We start from the raw sequence: 13352 nt of genomic DNA, 5'->3' as shown, positions 1-13352 counted from the left end.
ATAAACATTTGAAGTTTCATGGATGAATATAAGCTATCTAACATGCCAGTAGGGGTTATGTATGTGAGAAAATAAAATATTTCCCATTTCTTTTCTTTTTTTTTTTAAGATTTTATTTATTTATTCATGAGAGACACGGAGAGAGGCAGAGACACAGGCAGAGAGAGAAACAGGCTCCATACAGGGAATCCGATGCAAGACTTGATCCCAGGACTCTGGGATCAGGCCCTGAGCCGAAGACAGGCATTCAACCACTGAGCCACCCAGTCGTCCCTAACACATCTTGATCTTATTAATAAGATGAGTTTTTTTTTGATTTGGTTCTTTACATTTCATATCTTATATAGATCTCCTAATAATGTTTTATTTATTTATTTATTTATTTATTTATTTATTTATTTATTGTTTTTTATTATTTTTATTTTTTTAATTTTTATTTATTTATGATAGTCACAGAGAGAGAGAGAGAGGCAGAGACACAGGCAGAGGGAGAAGCAGGCTCCATGCACCGGGAGCCCGACGTGGGATTCGATCCCGGGTCTCCAGGATCGTGCCCTGGGCCAAAGGCAGGCGCCAAACCGCTGCGCCACCCAGGGATCCCTATTTATTATTTTTTAAAAGATTTTATTTATTCATCATAGATATAGAGAGAGAGAGGCAGACACACAGGCAGAGGGAGAAGCAGGCTCCATGCTGGGAGCCCAACATGGGACTAGATCCCAGGTCTCCAGGATTGTGGCCTGGGCCAAAGGCAGGCGCTAAACTGCTGAGCCACCCAGGGATCCCCTAATAATGTTTTAAAGTAACAGTGTACATGGGGTGCCTGGTTGGCTTAGAAGAGTATGTGACTTTTGATCTCAAAGTTGTGAGTGTGAGCCCCATATTGGGTATAGAGATTACTTAAAAATAACTAAACTAAAAAAAGGAAAATAACAGTTATATATGTGTATATATATATATTTAAGATTTTTATTTATTTATTCATGAGAGACACAGAGAGACAGCGGCAGAGACACAGGCAGAGGGAGAAGCAGGCTCCCTGCAAGGGACTCCAGGATCAGGTCCAGGGCTGAAGGCGGCGCTAAACCCCTGAGCCACCCGGGCTGCCCAACATTATATTTAAATACAAGATCATGAAGTTAATGTATGTTTTGAAATTTTATCATTTATTTGAGAGTAAGCATGAGCTGGGGAGCAGGGGAAAGGCAGAGGGAGAAGCAGATTCCCTGCTGAGCAAGGAGTCTGACTGGGGGCTCAGTCTCAGAACCTATGAGATCATGACCTGAGTAGAAGGCAGCCACCTAACTGACTGAGCCACCCAGGTACCCCTACCTAATTACATTTTAAAATGCAAGTATACTAGGATTTTTTGTTTAGAAGACAAGTATTCCCATTAACTTTTCTGTAAAGTAGTAACTTTATGACTGAGTGGTCAATTATCATTAAATAAAAAAGAGTATCTCTCCACTTATTTATTTATTTTTAATTTATTTTAGAGAAAGCATGAGCAAGAAGAGGCGCAGAGGAAGGAGAGAAGCAGATACTCTGCTGAGTGCAGAGCCCAGTGCAGGGCTTGATCTGACGACCCTGAAATCAGGACCTGAGCCAAAATCAAAAGTCTAACACTTTTTTTTTCACTGAGCCCCTCCAGTTACTTAATTTTTTAAAAAAGATTTTATTTATTTGTTCATGAGAGACACAGAGAGAGAGGCAGAGACATAGGCAGAGGGAGAAGCAGGCTCCATGCAGGGAGCCTGACATGGGACTCGATCCCAGGTCTCCAGAATCAGGCCCTGGGCCAAAGGTGGAGCTAAACTGCTGAGCCACCTGGGCTGCCCCAGTTGCTTATTTTTATATACAGATGGGTACTCGGTGAACCAGGATGCTGGTTAAAAATGCAGTTCTGACTCAGCTAGATTGGAGAGAGAATTTAGGAATTGCATTTAAACATTTTTTTAAAAAGATTTTATTTGAGTAAGAGAGAAAGCATGAGGTGGAGGGCAGAGAGAGAAGGAGAAGCAGATGCCCAGCTGAGCAGGGAGCCCCACTCAGGCTGAATTCTAGGACCTGAGCTGAAGGCAGATGGTAGACACTTAACTGAGCCACCCAGGCACCCTAGATAATTCTTATATAAATGATCTGCAGGCCAGTTTATGGAAGTTTACTTTGACAAATAAATATCCTTTTAAAAAGTAAGTGAGTATGGAGTTTAGCTTCTAGTAATAATGTTAAACTAAGCAATTTGAACCATCTCTCCTACAGAGAGCAATTAGGAAAGTGGTTTTTTTGAAATAGAAACAAAAATCTGTTTGAGGCCTTGTAACTAACAGTATAGTGAGAACCTATGAGACCAACTAGGAGGACATTCAAGAGAGATGAGTCTAGCATTTAGAGGTGTTTTTCCCTTAGAGGTTTCTGCCATTTCTTGTAGATCTGAGTATCTGCCATTTCCAATAAAGATGGCTAAAAGCCTGCGATACTCACAATCATGAAGTCTGTGGGAAAAACTAGAGTTCAAGGCCCCCAAAGAGGGGGATAATACCTGATAAAATCTCAGAGGAAGGATGAACCTGAAATAGACCAGCCTAGCCAGAGACTGAAAACCAATTTTATTTATTTTTAAAGAGATTTTATTTATTTATTTGACACACAGGGCACAAGCAGGGGAGCAGCAAAGGGAGAGGGAGGAGCAGACTCTCTGCTGAGCAGGGAGCCTGATATCCCAGGATCCTGGGATCATGACCTGAGCCCAAAGCAGATGCTTAACTGACTGAGTCACTGAGATGCCCCTGAAAACCAATTTTAAATAATTTCAAATCTTGATCTGGTTTAGGTAATACAGAATTACTACTGGAGTTATCCACTCCCAGAAATTTCTATAGAGGAACACTTACTGGTGTTCAGTCAAAATAGAAAATAGGCACAAAAGATAAAACTGCATGATAAAAAAACAAGAGAAACAACACCCAATACAAAGAGACTTATACAGGTGATTTAGATGATGGGGGTTTTAGACGCAGATTTCACAATAAGAATAATATATGAGGACACTATATATTCTGATTTTAATTCCTATTGGATATGTGATTTTCAGATATTTTCTCCTGTGGGTTATAGTTTTATTCTATTGATAGTGTCCTTTGATGCATGTTTTTAATTTTCATTAAGTCTAGTTTTGCTTTTATTGCCTGTGCCTTAAGCATCATTCCAAGAAATCTTTACCAAACCCAGTTTTGTAACATTTTTGTCCTATGTTTCCTCTAAGAGTTTTATAATTTTAGTTCTTATGTTTCTTTGATCCATTTTGGGTTAAGTTTTAAATGTGGCTTAAACAACAGAAATCAATTTAGCACAGTTCTAGAGGGTAGAAGTCCAGTATCCGGGTGTTAACATAGTTGGATTCTGGTAGGAGCTCTCTTTTTGACTTGCAAAGGGCTGCTTTTTGCTGTGTTATCACATGGCAGAGAGAGAGAGAGACCTTTAGTGTCTCTTCCTTTCTTGTAAGGGCCCTAGGTCTACAGATCAGGGATCCATTTTTGTCACTTCATTTAACCTTAATCACTCTTTAAAGGCCTTATCTCCAGCACAGTCACATGGGTAATTAGGGTTTTAAAATATGAATTGTGGAGTGCAGGGAGGGGGGGAACACAATTCAGTCCATAGCAACCATGTATACAAGGGTTTATATCTGGGCTCTTTATTCCATTTGTTTATCTGTTTTTATGCCTGCACCATACTGTTTTGATTACTATAGCTTTGGTAAGTTTTGAAATCATAAGTGTGAGTCCTCTAACTTCATTTTCAGGATTGTTTTTGGCTATTAGGGGTCCCATGAGATTTCATACAGATTTTAGGATGGATTTTTCTATTTCTGCAGAAAGCATCATGGGAATTTCAGTGGGGATTTAATCAGATTTGTAGATCACCGTGGTTAGCACTGACATCATAACAGTATTAAATAGTATCCACAATAGCCTATTCTTCTACTTAAGTAATTTTTAATTTCCTTCACCAATGTTTTGTAGTTTTCACTGTACAAATCTTTTACCTATTTGGTTGAAATTTCTAAGTATCTTATTCTTTTGGATGGGATTGTCAATGGAATTATCTTAATTTCCTTTTCAGGTTGCTTGTTGTTAATGTATACAAATGCAGTTGTTCGAGTGTTGATCTTGTATCACGCTATTTTGCTCAGTTTGCTTATTCTAAAAAGTTTTTGTCCAATTTTTTAGGGCTTTCTACATATAAGATCTTATCATCTGCAAATAGAGATAAATTTACTTCTTTCCAAGTTGGATGCCTTGCTTAATTGCTCTGCCTAGAACTTAGAGTACTATGCTGAATGGAAGTTGCAAAAATAGACATCCTTGTCTCATTCCAAACAAGCCTTTGACCTTTGAGGATAATATTAGCTGTGTGTTTTTCATATGTGGCTTTTATTATGTTGAGGTGTTTTCCTTCCATTCCTAGTTTATTGAGTGTTTTTATCATGAAAAGGTATTGAATTGTGTCAAATGCTCTTTCTACATCAGTTGAGATAGTCATGTAATTTTTTTCCTTCATTCTGTTAATGTGATGTATTCTGTTAATGTTTTTCTTTGGGAAATACTATTCTGATTCTTTGTATGCCTTTTGATTTTTTATGTAAAAACTAGACAAAAACTGAATCATATAATGTAGCAGCTCAAAAGCATATTTTCCCTCTTTGCCACCATATGCTCTTTTTGTTGTTGTCATTGTTGTTTTTTATTGTTCTTGTAGCCTGATTCTGTGCTGAGGATCTGCCTGAGATGTAAACTTAAGGTCTTTCTAGATCTATTCTATGCTTTCTCCTTTCTTTGGGCCTTTGCCATGACATTCTAAATCCCCTATATATGCAGTTGCTTTCCAATATCCTACTTCTTAAATATCTGGCTTCCAAAAGAAGAAAAACATAAACATTAATGAGGCAGGAGGATAAAATGTGTGTGAAGCCTTTAAATCTCCTGGAAGTCACTTTGGATGGAGGTGGATGAACTTAAAGTAACAGCTGCCTGGCTCTGTATCTCTCCTTCCACTGTCAGGAGAAGCAATCAGCAGTCAGAGCCCAGATCCCCAAATATTTAAAGGAAAAGGTCTGGTTTCCCACTTGATTCTCACAGGCTGCATACAAACTGCTTCAGGATCGTGTACACAGTTGCTTGCCATGAGGCTAGGGAGTGGGGGGTGAAGAGCTGATGCTGTATTAAGAGCTCCCAGAGATTATCACTGTTTACTGTCCAAGACTTCCCTGGAAACCTAGCTATAAGCCTTCAGATAGACTCCAGAGTTCCAAAATAGTTACATCAGACAGATTCCATTGGTGCAATAGTTGTCTAGGTGAGGAGACAGATTTCTGATGAGTTAATGTTTCCTACTCTACCATCTTCCTAGAATCCTCTGCCCCAGAAGTCCTTTTTCTTTTTTTTTTTTTTTTTTTTGGCTTCACAAAAAGATTGAGAGGAAGGTACAGAGTTCTCCTATACCCATTGTCTGCATATCTCCTAATCTCCTCCATTGTCAAAATCCCTCCCCCCACCAAAATGGTACATTTGTTATAGTTGATGAACCTGCCCTGACACATTATCACCTAAAGTCTATAATTTACATTAGATTTCACTCTTGATGTACATTTTGGGAGTTTGGACAAGTGTATAATATTTATCCACCATTATAGTATCATATGAGGTATTTTCACTGCCCTAACAGTCCTCTGTGCTCCACATATTCATCCCTTCCTTCTCCCAACCCCTGGCTACCTCTGATATTATTGCTGTCTCCATAATTTTGCCTTTTCTAGTATATCATATAGTTAGAATCATGCGTCATGTATGAAGCCTTTGCAGATTGCCTTTTTTTACTTGGTGATATGAATTTAAGGCTCTTCCTTAAATGTCTTTTCTTGACTTGATAGCTCATTTCTTTTTAGTGCTGAATAATATTCCATTATGTTGAAGTACCAAAGTACTCACTTACTGAAGGGCATCTTGGTTGTTTCCAGGTTTTAGCAGTTATTAATACAGCTGCTATAAATATCCATGTTACAGATTTTTGTGTGGACATGGGTTTGTAAGTCCTTTCAGTAAATACCAGTGTGTTTGATTACTGGGTCATATGGTAAGAGTATGTTTAGTTTTGTAGGAACCTGCTAACCCGTCTTCCAAAGTAGCTGTCCCATTTTGTATTCCCACCAGTAATGACTGAGAATTCTTGTTACTCTACCTCCTAACCAGCATTTGATGTTGCCACTGATTTGGATTTTTTCCATTCTAAAAGGTGTGTAATGGTATCCAGAAGTCTTTTTTGCCTCAAAATATCACAATTTCTTTTGTTCCAAGTGGGCAGTGCTTCTACTGATTCATCTCTCTTAAAAAACGGGGATTTCATATTTGATTCTAATCAACTCTGTATGCCAAAACCAAACCCCTGATTCTATTTGAGACTTGCCCTTCTCTCTACACTTAAATTACAGATACTTGGGGGATGTCACACTTTTGTGGGACTATGCCTTTTGTATTTCTAGAAATTAACTTGTTTACCTTTGTTGTTGATATGCAAGGTACCATCTTAATTCTTCCAGAGCTCTTAAGAAAATGTTCAATAGCCATTATCCTTGATCTGGTCTTTACCCAATGCCCTAGGTTTAGTCTTTTCCCTCAAGCTGTTTCTTAATGGCTAGGGCTTTTATTAGATGAGAATGTTTTATTTTCCAATCTGAAATGTCTGGGCAATTTATAATCTCTTTAATTTTGCCTGCAAATGGATCATGCCTTTTCTCAAGTCATCTCTTTCTTGTAGAATCTTACCAAATGAAATAGTTTGTGCATTTAACATTTTTCCTCAAAATCTCCTCCCCCAGTTCTGTAAGTTTATTAAATTATTTTCTGCTAGATTATCCCATGCAACATTTTTGCCAACTGTTTGCCATTATATGAATCATAATTTTTCTGATTTCTTTTTCCCTGCCATTTTTCCAGCTTCCTATTAGAGTCTCCTCAATACCTGCTTCCTGGTTCTAAACTATTATGTATTTTAGTTTTTTGCTATTGGAGCACCCTGCTTACAGCTTACTTCTTCTATAGCTGTTCACTTTTGCTATAGTAATGTCTCTAATTCAGTAGCTTAAAACAAAATAATTTATTCTTTTTTATACATCTTAGAATGAGCTGGTCTAGACTCCAAACCGGAATTTAGGTCTAAGTCTACTCTATTTCCCACCTATGTAGTTAGGGCACATTCTTACAGTAATGTCAGATGCGTGGGCAAGTTCAGTTGAACAAACACATTTCAAGATTCTGTATGCACTATAGCTACTAACATCTCAAGGCTAAAATAAGTAATGTGACTTAATCCAAAGTCAAAGCTCAGAAAGGTATTCTATCTCTAGAAGAAGGAACAGTAGTCACATGGCAAAGGACACAAAATGAAGGGGTGAAGAACTATGGTCAATAATACAATGTACCAAATCATTTAAACACTAACCAAAACAAGTATGAGAAAGCTATGCTCAAAGTTGTCATTAAAAAAATTAGAGATAGGGATCCCTGGGTGGCGCAGCGGTTTGGCGCCTGCCTTTGGCCCAGGGCGCGATCCTGGAGACCCGGGATCGAATCCCACGTCGGGCTCCCGGTGCATGGAGCCTGCTTCTCCCTCTGCCTGTGTCTCTGCCTCATTCTCTCTCTCTCTCTGTGACTATCACAAATAAATAAAAATTAAAAAAAATTAGAGATAAACAGTGATGTTTCTTGACAAAATACTTAATTTACCTGTAAGCAAAAATAATTCTGAATATATATGTACCTAATAACTAGCCTCAAAATATAGAAAACAAAAATTTACAATTCAAAAAGAAGAAATATGGGGCACCTGGGTGGCTCAGCAGTTGAGCGTCTGCCTTTGGCTCAGGGTGTGATCCCAGAGTCACAGGATCAAGTGCCACATTGGGCTCTGTGCATGGAGCCTGCTTCTCTCTCTACCTGTGTCTTTGCCTCTCTCTCTGTGTCTCTCATGAATAAATAAATAAAATCTTAAAAAAAGGAGAAATATGAAAATTAATGATCACAGATTTTAACTTACCATTCTCAATGACTTTTACAACAAGCAGACAGAAATTAATAGAAGGAAAATTTTAACCCAATTAACAAGCTTGATTTACTTATCTTGTATGTAAAACTTCAAAATGAATATTAAAACTACTTAATGCCCTTTATTATTGAGTACATACAGAACATTTTAAATATTTGACTATAGTTCATCCATAAAGAAATTATCAAATTTCAAAGGATTGAAATCATATTTTCTCAGATCATCATGAAATTAGATTACAAAAGAATAACATAAAGATAATTAGAAAAGCCCTATATATTTGTAAATTTAAAGATAGAACATTAAATATCTCATGCCTCAAGGGAAAAAAAAGAAAAATAGAAAATATTTTTAAATACTGATGAAAATACTATATATTAAAACTTGTAGGTGTATAGCTAAAACAAGCTTACAGAGAAAATTTTGGCTTTAGATTCACATGTTAGAAAAGACGGAAAGCTGAAAAAGTGATTTGAGCAACTATCTGAGGAAGGAAGAAAAAACAACAAATTCAAACGAAAAGAAACTAGAAGGAAAAAACTAAGAATAGTAATTAATGAAATAATAAATATTCAACAAATCAACAAGCCAAAAGTAGTTTCTTTGAAATAAAATTGATACTTATTCCCAGACAGAACTCATCATTAAAAATAAAAGAAGGCATAACTAACTAAATTCAGGAATTAAAAAGTTGGAAAAAAAAAAAAAGGAATTAAAAAGTTGGGAGACATTACCATATATCCTACTTCACCATTTGGCAACATATAGTAATATTAACAGGGCTCTACATTGTGGCATAATTTTTTTACTGTATAAAGAATATATGATACTTGTGTATATAATTTAGAAAAACAGATAACAAAGTAAAATAGTGTCCCAATAGTTAGGAAAAAATGTTTCTCAATCCTAGATGTACACTGGAATTGTCAAGTATGCATTCTTTAAATATTGATGCTTTGGGCCTGTTGGAGGATTATTTAAATCATAATTTCTAATTGTGTCTTTGCATCTATATTTTTTAAATTGCCACTTAAGAAAATATTTATTTATTTGAGAGAGCACAAGCAGAGGGAGTAGGAAAGGGAAAAGCAGGCTCCCCACTGAGCAGGAAGCCCAATGTGGGACTCAATCCCAGGACCCCCAGGATCATGACTTTAGCCAAAGGCAGGTACCTAACTGAGCCATCCAGGTGCCCTGCCATGTTGACTCTAATATTTAGTCACATTATGAACAACTGATAGAGAAAATAATATTTTAATGTCCTTCAGGTCTTTTTTGCTTGTATAAACATAATTTTTATATAGATTCTTATGAAGCACACAATTTTGAAACGTTTTAAACTTACCAACATGTTCCTACTGGTATAGGAAGATGTTTACAATGCTTCTACCACTGCATTTTTAATAGTTACGTAGTATTCTATTTTGTGAATTTATTACCATTAATATAACTAATACATTATTAGGCATTTGAATATTCAATAGTATAAACAGTGCTAAGAGAATATCTTTATAAAAGTACTTTTCACACATCTATAAAAAGCACTTGTTAAGTCATTTATTCAAATATATTCTTACTGGATTAATGCAAATAGTTTATGTAACAGTTGGTAACTAAGTTTTTATCTTAGATGCTTGCCCAGAATCACATAGGCTATTAAGATTGAAAGAGATATATTAATATCTGTTTGGCTAACCATATTATCCCTAACACAGCAATGCCTGTTATACAGAAGGCATACAAAAATATTTGTTGAATAAGTGAATGAATTTAATTCCTTGGAACTAACTTCAATTTCTAGAGTATGTGGAGCAGCCACTTTCAAAAGAAAGATAGTGTAATCTTAGGAGGAAATCTAGCATGAGAAGACAAACTTAGAATCTATGACCTAAAATCTTTTACTTTCAAATTAACGATTAATAACAGAGAGTTATTGAGGTTTATGTACACCTACACTTTAAATATGGTCATTTTGGCATGTAGATTTTAAGCTACCATTTATTGAATGTTTTATATCCATTGTCTCATTGAAACTTCACAACCACCTACTATAGTGAATATTACTATCTCATTTGAAAGATGAGGTTTAGAGAGGTGAGGTAAATATGCTCAAGGTCACCAGCAAAAGAACAGGAGACAGGAATTCAACTCTGGTTTGTATGGTAGGAAAAAAAAAAAGCACCCCTTTAACCACTGTGCCTCCCATGTATTTTGGTTTTCTGCTGCACTGGAGCAGAATAACTTTGGACATTGCAATTAAAGATAATATTCTTATAACCAATACATGACTATGGAGAAATATTAGACAATTCAGATAAGCAAAACAAATGCAAATTATACCTATGATTCTGTTATCCATTGGGTGAACAGTACTTTTTATCTATCTGAAACAAATATGTCCTACCTCTGAAATTATTACAATCCCTGTCATTCTGTTTTGCTCACTGTGTATTTGGGCACTTGACATGCATTGAAGAAGCAGTACAATATATATATTTTTTAAACTGACCATTGGCTATTTTTTCTATAGCATCTATTCATTCTTTCATAATTATAAATATTATTATGTTTATGTCCTATTTTGTTCCATGCATTCTGCTACCTTTTGAAAATATAGTGGTGATCAGAAACAGATATGATCCCTGCCCTCATGGAGCTGTCAGTTGATCAGAGGAGAGTTTTATGAATAAAAAATGACAAATAAATGTAAATGTGCTATTGTAAAAAGCATTATGCAAGATAGGGATGTGAGTTTGTACAAGGAAAATTTGACCTAATCAGAAAAGGCTTCTCTGATAAAATAATAAGTAAGCTAATATTTGAAGGAAAGTTAAAGTAGGGAAGGAGGAGCCTTACAAAGGAAGGTACTAATATATGAAAAGCCCTGAGACAATAAAGACCTTGAGAATAAGGGAAATAGAAAGAAGGCTGGCACAGCTCAGGATGGATAAACCAGCTGGAGACTCTCATACAGCATGGGGCTGAAGAGGAAAGTAGGGACCAAACTCTGCAAAGGCCCTGAGGCTGGGTCATGCTGAGTATACTCAGAGCAGCAAAGATTCCAGCGTGGCTAAAGTGGCATAAGTAAGGCAAGAGCAATGTAAAATGAGGTTAGGGAGGCAACAAGGCGCCAGATAGTAATGCAGTGCTCTCCATTAGCACTTTCTACAGTGATGGAAATGTTCTTATCTGCTGCCCACTGTGTTAACCATTACTCACTTGAAACTGAACACTCAGAATATGGTTAGTATAATGGAGGAACTGAATGTTTAATTTTATTTAATTCTAATAGTCTTTAGCTGCAGTGTCTAATATGGTGACTTCTGAACCATGTGTGGCTAGTGTAGCTAAGGAATCTAAATTTTAATCAGTTGAAATTGAGGTTGCCATGTATGGCTAGTATCTACTGTGTTAAACCCTGCAGCTCTAGCCAGTGTTGCCTTTGGCTTTTACTCTGGAATAATTGAATTTTAATTACCTAAAGCATTTATAGCCAAATTGGTGTTTTGCTTTACTTTTAAGCAAAGTAATAAGAACTTAAACATAATTTCCTTGACTGTCATTTTTAATTGATACTTTGAGGCATCTCAGAAGGTGAAATGTAGTTGGTTAGAGTACATATATTTTTTCTCATATATTTGTCTTAGCTTAAATGTTTCTTGGTCATTAAAGCCATCCCTGACTTCCTCTAGATGAAGTAGTTCCTCCTAGTTAACATTCTTGTAGAATTCTGCACTTTCTCTTCTTGTCTCTTGCCATATACTAACGTATATTGATATTTGTATAATTATATAATATCTTCACAACCCCAGCCACACATAAGATTTTATTTAGGGCAGGGATAGTGTCTTACTGTCAGTCTATAGTTCATGGAATTGTTGTAGGCCCTTAGTGAATATTTGACACCTGGATAAAAGATCCAGAAAAGATTCCGATAAAGAAGTGAATGACTATACAGCAGTCTTTTCTACTATACTCGTCTTTCTGCTTTTTTATCCATCCTGGTTCTCATCCACATACCTCAGGCCATTAAGGACTTCCCTTAACCATCTATTCAGCCCTGTTGCTTAAAACTATTGATAAACATAAATCTCAATTCTATCTAAGCAGTCTTCATTGAGAGACCTTTTCCCACTCACCAAAAAGGGATTTAACTATCTTAAAGTAGATCCAAAAGAACTAGTGAAAAGCTTGATGACCTCTGTAGCTCAGAAATGAATTACGCTACGGTGACAACATGCTTTGTCTCTTAAGACTTCTCAGCTTTCATATAAATCATAAGAGTCTACCTTATTTTACATGAATTGCCCATTTTAAGACAGAATAATGATGGCATGTGACAAGTGGCAGTTGTCTCATAGTATTTCACTTAGCTGGCTTTACACAATTCACTCACCCTTAGGTTACTTAAGGTTGTATATATTCATATGTTGAATTTGTCTTTGGGACGTTCTAAGAACCCTTAGTGGGAATTCTGCAGCACATGACAGTGATTTTCTTTTTTCTTTTTTCTTTTTTTAAAGAGGTGGTTTTTTTCTTTAAATTTTTATTTATTTATGATAGTCACAGAGAGAGAGAGAGAGAGAGGCAGAGGGAGAAACAGGCTCCATGCACCGGGAGCCTGATGTGGGATTCGATCCCGGGTCTCCAGGATCGCGCCCTGGGCCAAAGGCAGGCGCCAAACCGCTGCGCCACCCAGGGATCCCACATGACAGTGATTTTCATTTATTTTGGTCCACAATGGGACTACCTTCTCTACTATCCCTCAGACAGTTGGAGGACTGTTAGAGCATCTTCCTACAATTTGTATGAAACTTGTAGTGATAGAACTGAAGTGAGCATCCAGTGACCTGGGTTTCATTTAGTCTTGCTGCAATTCAGTGTGTCACCTTCAATGTACTTAACCATTCTAAACTTGAAGTTAGAGCCTCTTATTTCCTACCTGTTTCAGTGATATTAGAACTAGTAAAATAATCAATTTTTGTGAAGCATACTAAAGTCCTTCTACAAAACAAATTAGATGCAAAGATTGCTGAGTGTGTTTGTGCAGAACTGCTGATGTTTCAAGCCAGATAGAACAGTAGCACCTATTCAAGTCACCACCACAGGGGACCTCTTAAAAGTCAGTTGACTTCACTATATGATAGGTTAGGATTGTTATTGGTTTATATTTCTCTTCCTGCTAAAAGAAAAGCCGTGAGTCTAGAAGAAGGAATTAAGAGTAGTAGTTTCTGAGGAAACCAGTGCCA

At 36.6% G+C, this 13352-nt stretch overlaps 1 protein-coding gene across 6 annotated transcripts in view; it reads right to left on the bottom strand.

The window, feature by feature from the left end:
- LOC140629206 (leucine-rich repeat-containing protein 37B-like) overlaps positions 1 to 13352 on the bottom strand; it is a 135018-nt gene that overhangs the window by 58636 nt on the left and 63030 nt on the right. Inside the window, exon 14 of one of the 6 annotated variants that reach the window (XR_012027049.1) lies at positions 7501 to 7710. The exons of 4 other annotated variants lie outside the window; for them this stretch is intronic. The gene's annotated coding sequence lies outside the window, so the exon portion shown is untranslated. Of the gene's footprint in view, positions 1 to 7140; positions 7711 to 13352 lie in introns of those variants that run through there. One more of the 6 variants, XM_072818793.1, reaches the window with a different exon arrangement.

Source organism: Canis lupus (assembly GCF_048164855.1).
Source record: "Canis lupus baileyi chromosome 3 unlocalized genomic scaffold, mCanLup2.hap1 SUPER_3_unloc_1, whole genome shotgun sequence".
NCBI lineage: Eukaryota > Metazoa > Chordata > Mammalia > Carnivora > Canidae > Canis > Canis lupus.
The sequence above is the reverse complement of the archived record's forward strand: the minus strand, read 5'-3'. Positions and strand labels throughout refer to the sequence as shown.